Raw genomic sequence first — 8,234 nt, forward strand, 5'->3', positions numbered from 1 at the left:
TTTTTAGAGCTTTGCTTCTTCTTTTGCTTCCTGAGCTGAGGATCTTCTTCCTCATAATTAGACTCTTCATTGAAGAGTCTCTAAGAAATACTTCCCTTGGTCACTTTCTTTGTGGATTTTGAGTTCTTTCCTTTGGGTGCCATTTTAAGACTTATAGCAAGAGAAAAACCATAAGTTGACCCTCAAGAGTACAAACACAAAAACATCAATCATTGAAATTCCACACCCCTTGAAAGGTTTTAGTAATGCTTCATGTCAAAGGGGTGACGACATTTCTTGATAAGCCATCACAGTAGTGATAGCTTATCCCGAATGTTGTTATCCTTAAATAGAACCCATGAGATTTTATCAACTTCTGATGACATTTCTGATAAGCCATCACAAAAATGATAGCTTATCACAAATTTCATCAGCTCAAAATAAAACTCACAATAATTTTAGCAACCTTTGATGACATGTCTGATAAGCCATCATAGTTGTGATAGTTAATCATGAATGTCTTCAGCTCTTATCAGAACCCCAAACTTAACTTTAACTCAATTTTTGGTCCCATTTTTTTCTTAAAATCCACTTTAGTTTCGTTTTTAAGCTAAACTTTTAAGCCTTAGGCTTGCACAGCAAACCCTATTTCAAATTTTTAGCCCATTTGCAAGTTGGACTTGGTTCAAGTTTCTTTGGAACTTAAGTTTACCTCAGCTTACCACTTACCAATAGAAAAGAAAGGTCAGGTTTCGAGCATACCTGATGGACACCTTCTCTTTGATTACACGCGCAAGAAGATATAAAGAGAGGTTTTTGATTTTGATTGCAAGTCCACACACATACAAGGAAGCTTTCTTCTTCTTTTACTTGGAAAGAGGTTAAAGAAGGGAAGAAAATATTCTAAGTATGGAAGGAAAATAACTTAAAGGAATTAAAAACAAAGCGGGAAGGTGGAAATGCCAAGCTGTGGGCCGGGTCTGGTATTTTTAATTTAGCCCACAGTTTTAGCTAATGTTGGGCTTTTTCTGATGGCATTTCTGATAAGCCATCATAATTGTAATATCTTATCACAAATGTCGTCAGGCTTTACAGACCCTTCTTCAGAGCTGAAGTCTCTAACGTCAAATCTAATAGCTTATCACAATCGTGATAGCCCATCAAAAATATAGTTAGGGGCACTTTCTAAATACATCAATTCCACCTTCTTTTAACTATAACCTACTACAAAAATAAACAATTGACTGGAGTATTAAAATTTTGGGTTTCCTCCCAATAACGTCTGATTTATTGTCCTGGCATGACTTGGTTATCTTGACTACTCAAACTTCGTCAAGACAACCTGTTGATACCCTTTTACCATCTTTCTAGAATACATCCATAATTGAGAAAACACTCATCTCCTTCATCGGTGTCATGGATGAGTGTATTTTGAATCTTTCTTCCTTGTTGTTAAGCCCAAACTATAGCTCACTCAGCTCCATGTCTAGGATCACTCTCCCAGATACAAGGAATGGTCTACCCAAAATGATGGGCACTTCGAAGTCCAGCTTATATTCCAGGACTACAAAATCAGTAGGCAGAATATTGTCCACCTTTACCAATACATCATGTAATATACCCACTATCTGCCTTACAGACCTATCTGCCATCACCAATCGCATGTTCGTCGGGATAGGATCCCCCAAACCCAGTTTCTTGTCCACAGCGAGTGGCATTAGATTTATACTGGCTCCCAAATCACAAGTGCTTTTGTGAAATTTAGGGACCTAACAGTACATGGGATGGTAAACTCTCCTGGATCTACCTTTTTTCGCACTAAAGACCTTGTAGAGATAGCACCACAATGAAGGAGATTGTCCTCCAGATCATGGCTAACCTTCCGTTTCTTAGTGACAGGGTCTTTCATGAACTTTGTGTATCCTAAAATTTTCTCAAGTGCCTTAACCAGAGGAACATTTATTGTCAATTGCTTGAGTTCTGCCATGAATTTGCTGAATTTTGCATCATCAGTTTTCTTCTTCAATAATTGCGGAAAAGGAGGTGGTGGTCTCGGGATAGTTTTCCGCAGGTTTTCAGAGCTTCTTTCATTACCTTAGTTTATTCAATAACTTCACATTACTATTAGCAGGTTATTTCCTGAGAGTGCCCAAGCACACATCCAAGTGTACGTAGTCTACTGAGTAATATAATGGCCTTAAAGAAAGCCCGAGTTATCTATCCCACAGACATAAGATTAGGCAACGAGTTAATTTCATTTCGCACTTTAGATTCAATTAGATGCGAGAGTAACAAAATAAAGATTTTGAAAATTATAACTCGAGAAAAATAAAACAATGCGCAATGTAAATATCTTGAAATAATCAATAAGAAAAAAAAAAGGATTGAAGCACTCTGAACAATCATATTAGGCTATGAATTTCATTCATTAACTTGCTTATCTTGGTTGTTGATCCGTAGGGTTAATTGAGTGATTATGGTTTCTCAACCTCTAATCCTATGCCTAACTTGAACCTTACAACTACATCATTGAGTGGGGATATAATAGTTCACCTAAGTTCTAAAAAAATATCATCCTACATATGAGTCAAGTAAGGTATATAAGTAAATCCATGTCCTAGATACTAATTCAAGTTTCTTATTTTATAAAGAATCAAGAGCCATACTCTGCTTATTCTTATATTCTATCGCCCTATTCCCTCTCCCAAGTTCACAAGGTTGACAATGGATGTATTCTAAGGATCGCGAATCCTTAAAATAGTTAAAACGAGAATAAACAAACAACCAATATTATTAAGCAAAGAAAATAAACTTAATCCATAGCAATAATAATCATGTTCTTGGATTCAACCACGAAAAGATGGTTTTTAGCTACTCATACTCATAATCAAAATATAACTAATCGTATGAATGATTAAAACCATAAATAAACCTAAATTAAAGAAATAAAAACCTAAAAAGAAGTTTTGGTAGCCTCCAATGTTGTTCCCAGAGATCTAGGGGTTCCAAAATTCATAAAATGTGATTTAACATGTTATATTTATAGTAAATAAGTCATAAACCATCTAGGATTGGGTTTAAACGTTATTAACCTTCAGTGGGGATGTTTTTATTCAACTTTTGATGGCCATCATGACCCGGTGACATGCTAATCAACAATTGTCAATTTCTAGAATCTCACCATGATTTCACCGCGTCGCGGCGCCTCTTAAAGCTCCACCAAATGCTACGCGTGCCTATGGGTTACAAAACGGGGACTCTTATGAATACATTGATGTTTTGAAAGCGAAAATTATACCTACCTATAGAAAACACGTGCCCCTTACATTTCAGGTATCTAAATTGCGTCCAGCTTGTGTCTTGTTCTTCCGTGGTCATTTATGAGCTTTTTTAAGTTGTTTCCACTTGATTTGAAGCTTGAATATCCTTCACATATCATTATAATCCATTCACCCAGCATCTTATAGTATTAAAAAAAAATTTAGAGCTCAAACCAACACAACATCCTCAATGGTGAACTAGAAACACGAACTAAGCATAGGCTAATTTCACATTGAGCTTTAAGTCCTTATTTTGACTCTTTTCTTGATACAGTTGACCCTTCAAAATTATAAATAAGTTGATTCACATAAAAATTCATAATAAAAACCTTAGTAACTCATTATAAACCATTATAACCCAACACAAGAGACTAGACAATACTTAGCTCAAACTAGTCACACTAGTTTTCTTGGTTGAACTCTAAATGGTCGAATTGAATCAATACTCATGTGAAAACACCATTAAATATTGTAAACACATACTTGGACACATAAAGGCTCATTTATAATATTATCAACACATATATCATAGGAATAATCGTCCAAAAAAAGGATAAAAATGCTATGATAGTAACACTAGAATGCATAAATGACTCAACATCACCACCCCACACTTTAAGCCTTGTTCGTCCTCGAACAAATCTTAAATATAAACAGTATGAGTTGTAAAGACTCCACACTTCTACTATATGCAATAAATTCAAGATACAACTACAATGACTCAATGGAATGCATGTTTACAACACAATGCATTTTATACACCATTGAAAGCTGAAGAATCCTACTTCAAAACATCCTAGCCTCAAGAATGGACTCAACAAGTGGAAAACTCATGCATTTTGATCAATTAAGTACATCATACAATTCACCCATATTTATAAAACATGTGCCCTCACAATAAGAGAGTTACCCATAATCACTCAAAATAATGCAAATTATCACAATGGGTACAAGAATCAAATTACGCTGTCTCACAAGAATTTCCCAAGTAACAAATAATGAACCTTAAGCTCGCCCTTAGTGTAATGTTCCACTAATAGTCAAACGTAAATCTTGGGATCAATTAGGTCTTTTTCGGGTTGTAATGTAGGCTAAGAGATGGGTAGGAACTATTTGTGAATAGTGACTAACCTCTCTAAGTGCTTTAATACACTATATTAAACAATTAAAACCAATCTTCAACAACCAAATTAAACATTTTCATCCATCCATACCTTTTGTTTTCCCCCATCTCTTTTAAGCAATTTTACAAGCACTTGGTGGACACATAGTTTACTACCACAAGAATTAATTTTTCTCTTTTTGCACAATCATGGCAATATTTTTAGCATAAATTATATCACAACCATCCACCACACATAAATTATACACCAATAACTATTACCTTGGGGCATCAATTTCACCTTTTTCTCCTTCAATTTTTTAAACTCCTTACTAAATCAAATTTTTTTTTTTCACTTAAAGCACTTAGGAGCTTTGTGGATCAAATTAAGGTTTATAAAAAAAAAGAGAATTAGGCTACATATTAGGCTACCAAAGAAAATAAGCTAAAGGTTAAATAAGGGTTATCTAGGACAATGCAAAAGGGTAGGACAAATAGAAGATATAAAACAAGGCTATCAAAAAAATGCGTAAATCATCTCCTAAACCCACACTCTTTATTTTGCTTGACACACACACCGGGAAAGTTCATGAAATAACATGCAATAAGGAATATACAAAAATCTCGCACGCACATGGCACATGATCAATTACATAGGATAATCATAGACTCCCAACCAAATAATAGAATATACTCAAATTTAAGCCAACAAGTACAAGAGACAAAAATGAGCCTAAGAGTCTCAAAAGTAGAAATTCACTCATTTACCATGCTTTTACCAAACAAAACATTTGCACCATGCAATCAAAAACAGCACCAAAAAGAATATCCCACTTATTTCTAACCTAGAATTTTGTAAGTTGAGCCATACTTTGGGAATTTTTCCACCCCATACTTAAGAATCTACTTTATCCCTAAAGTGAACTTAAAAGTAAGAGACAGAAACACTCCCTAAGGCCTCTAGGTCTAGCTAGTAGCATCTTCACATATAAATAAGATCTATGGGACCCCACACTCATTCTTTGCCCTGCTTCAAGCTCAAGCTTATGGTACTCAGACTTTCCATTGACCTGTGACTCAACCAAAAACAAAATCAATATGTAAAAAAAAACTAAAAAATAAAAAGAAAACATACCTTAACTTGGGTTGCCTCCCAAGAAGTGCCTGATTTTGTGTCGTGGTATGACCAATATCAATTCAATCATATTCGTTCACCCTTTTACTACCTTTTGGGAAGAATTTTTCATTCGTTTTTGACCTCTTTTACCTTTTAACATTTTGGGAATTGTTTCTTTAATCTTAAGCTGCACAATCAGGTATTTGGAAGAGGTCTTTAGTGGATTAGCACCCTACACTCATCCCTTTCAATTACATTAATCATGCATAAATCTTTATATTTGGGATTTTCAATGGGTGTTTTGTAAACATCAAATACCAACTCTTCATCCTCTACCCTCATCTTGAGCATGCCTTCTCTAACATCAATTAAGGCCCCTCTGATTACTAAGAATGGACGTCGAAAAATAATTCGTATCTGTTCATCTTCCTCAAAATCAAGAACAATAAAGTCATCAGGAATAATAAATTTACAAAGCCTAATAAGGAAATCCTCAATTATTCCTTCCAAATATGCCATGGAACCATTTGCTAGCTGCAAAACTACGGTGGTCGATCTAGGCTTTCCCAAGCCTAATTTTAAAATAGAGATAGGGGCATCAAATTTATGTTGTCCTCTAAATAACACAATGCATGGACCTCTTTAATCGTAATTTGAATAGGGATAGAAACTTCCCCTAATCTTTTAGTTTCTAGGGAATTTTCTATGTTATTACCACACTAAACTCTTCAGTGAGTGTTATTTCTCCCATATCTTGCAATTTCACCTTCTTTGCCGCCACATCCCTTAAGTACTTAAGATACTTGGCCATACTCTGAAAAATATCTAAAAGAGGTAAATTAATATGAAGTCCTCTGAATGTGTCAAAGAACTTTCTAAACAAGGCACCCTCCTTCACTTTAATTTGTATCTGAGGGAAAGGTAGAGGCAGTGTCCTCTTCACTTCTTGTTCAATAAATTTTTCTTTCAAGTACTCAAACTTCTTTAAATTTTCAGCAACTTTGTTGAGAACCTGTTGGGTAACCACTTCAGCATCTACCTTCTTTATTTCCTTAGTAGGTTCTACTTGAAGCTCTTTACCACTTCTTAAGGTGATTACAATAACCTGTTTTAGAGTTTTTATGTCTGCTAGAAAACTATTTTGTGGCCAAGTATTCAATGTTTTCTAATTCTACCCCACTTGTAACTCTAAACATCTAGTAGCCGCTTGTAAATTTTTCAAGTCTACAACAAACTACATCTGATTAGCTAGGATCTGCTTCAACATCTCCTTCGTGGTGCTAGTTGACTGACTTGGTTGGGCCTGTGGCTGTGGGGCATTCCATGGATGATTTGTTGGTCAAATCTACCATTTTATGTTGTAGCTATTATCATAATTTATCCTTTGAGCGTTGCCTATGTGCATCACAAATTCCGGATTTGACACACACATGGCCGCTGAATGGCCATTATTTCTGCATACCTCAGACCAACCTACAACTTATTAGATGGTATTGATTGTGGTTGTAGGTTGTGTTGCTCTTAAATTCAACCTGCTGAATGATGTGTTGATCAAATTTTGTAGTGTAGAAACCTGTGTTGATAAGGCTGTGAATTGGTTAATCTCCAATACACCCGCAATTCTTTTTGTGGCACTTCTAGAATCTGAATGCCAATCTAGATTTCCTTATGCTATGCGGTTCAGCAATTGTACACCTCATCATAAGTTAGCTCCAATGCTTGACCACTTGCTTCTGATCTACAAAATCTTTGTATTGTAATCAAGAGCTTTTACAAAAGTATGAGCAATTTCCTCATTCAAATGTTAGTGGTGTGGAAACTATCAAAGAAAAGCCTTGAAGCATTCCCAAGCATGATAAAGGATTTCATCAGGCTTCTATTTAAAGCTCACTATCTTACTATGAAGTCTTGTAGTATTACCTGATGGAAAGAATCTGATAAGGAACTTTCAGGCTAAGTTACCCCATGATGTGATTGAATTGGTCGGCTCTGCATTTAACCACCTTTTAGCTTCCCCCAAAAGTGATTAGGGAAATAGTGTCAGCCTCACATTATCTGGAGTCACCCTAGTCGGAGTGAATATATCAGTAACCTCAATGAAAGTCTGCAAGTGGACTTGTGGATCCTCATGTGAAAGCTTTGCAAACTGTGCACTACTGATAAGAAGCTACACCATATAGTGTTTGAACTCAAAATCTCCTACAGCTGCCGGTCTTTGAATTAGGGGAATCAAGTTCGTTGGAAGTGGGACAGCCACTTGCCTTCTACCAGTTTTTTTTTTTCAGCCACAAGAATAGTATTTTGTTGGTCATCTTTGATTTGAAGAATTTAGAGGGAAGGATTGCTTCTCTACTGTGTTGATGGGAAAGTTGCTCAGGTTTTGGGCTTTGTTCTACCAACTACCGATCCCTTGCCATCTTAGAAACTTAAGAACCTATTTCCTGCAAAAACAAAAACAAGGCCAAGTATAAAAACACCAAATAAATTGAAAAATAAAACTAAAATAAACAATTGACAAATAATAAGTCCTCGTCAATGGCGACAAAAAATTTACTGTGCCTAAGAGCACATGCAAGTGTACATGGTCTACTAAGTAATATATTGGCCTTCAAGAAAGCTGAGTTATCGATCCCACAGAGACTAGATTTGCCAACGATTTAATTTCAATTTGCACTTTACATTCAATTGATGCGAGAGTAACAAAATAAAGAGTTTG

At 35.6% G+C, this 8,234-nt stretch overlaps 1 non-coding gene across 1 annotated transcript; it reads left to right on the forward strand.

Moving 5' to 3' along the window:
- Nucleotides 1-7,319: 7,319 nt before the first annotated feature.
- On the forward strand, nt 7,320-7,427 carry LOC124899100. The gene has a single exon (XR_007056237.1). It is a non-coding gene; the product is annotated as a small nucleolar RNA R71 (small nucleolar RNA).
- Nucleotides 7,428-8,234: the final 807 nt, after the last annotated feature.

Source organism: Capsicum annuum, chromosome 5 (assembly GCF_002878395.1).
Source record: "Capsicum annuum cultivar UCD-10X-F1 chromosome 5, UCD10Xv1.1, whole genome shotgun sequence".
NCBI lineage: Eukaryota > Viridiplantae > Streptophyta > Magnoliopsida > Solanales > Solanaceae > Capsicum > Capsicum annuum.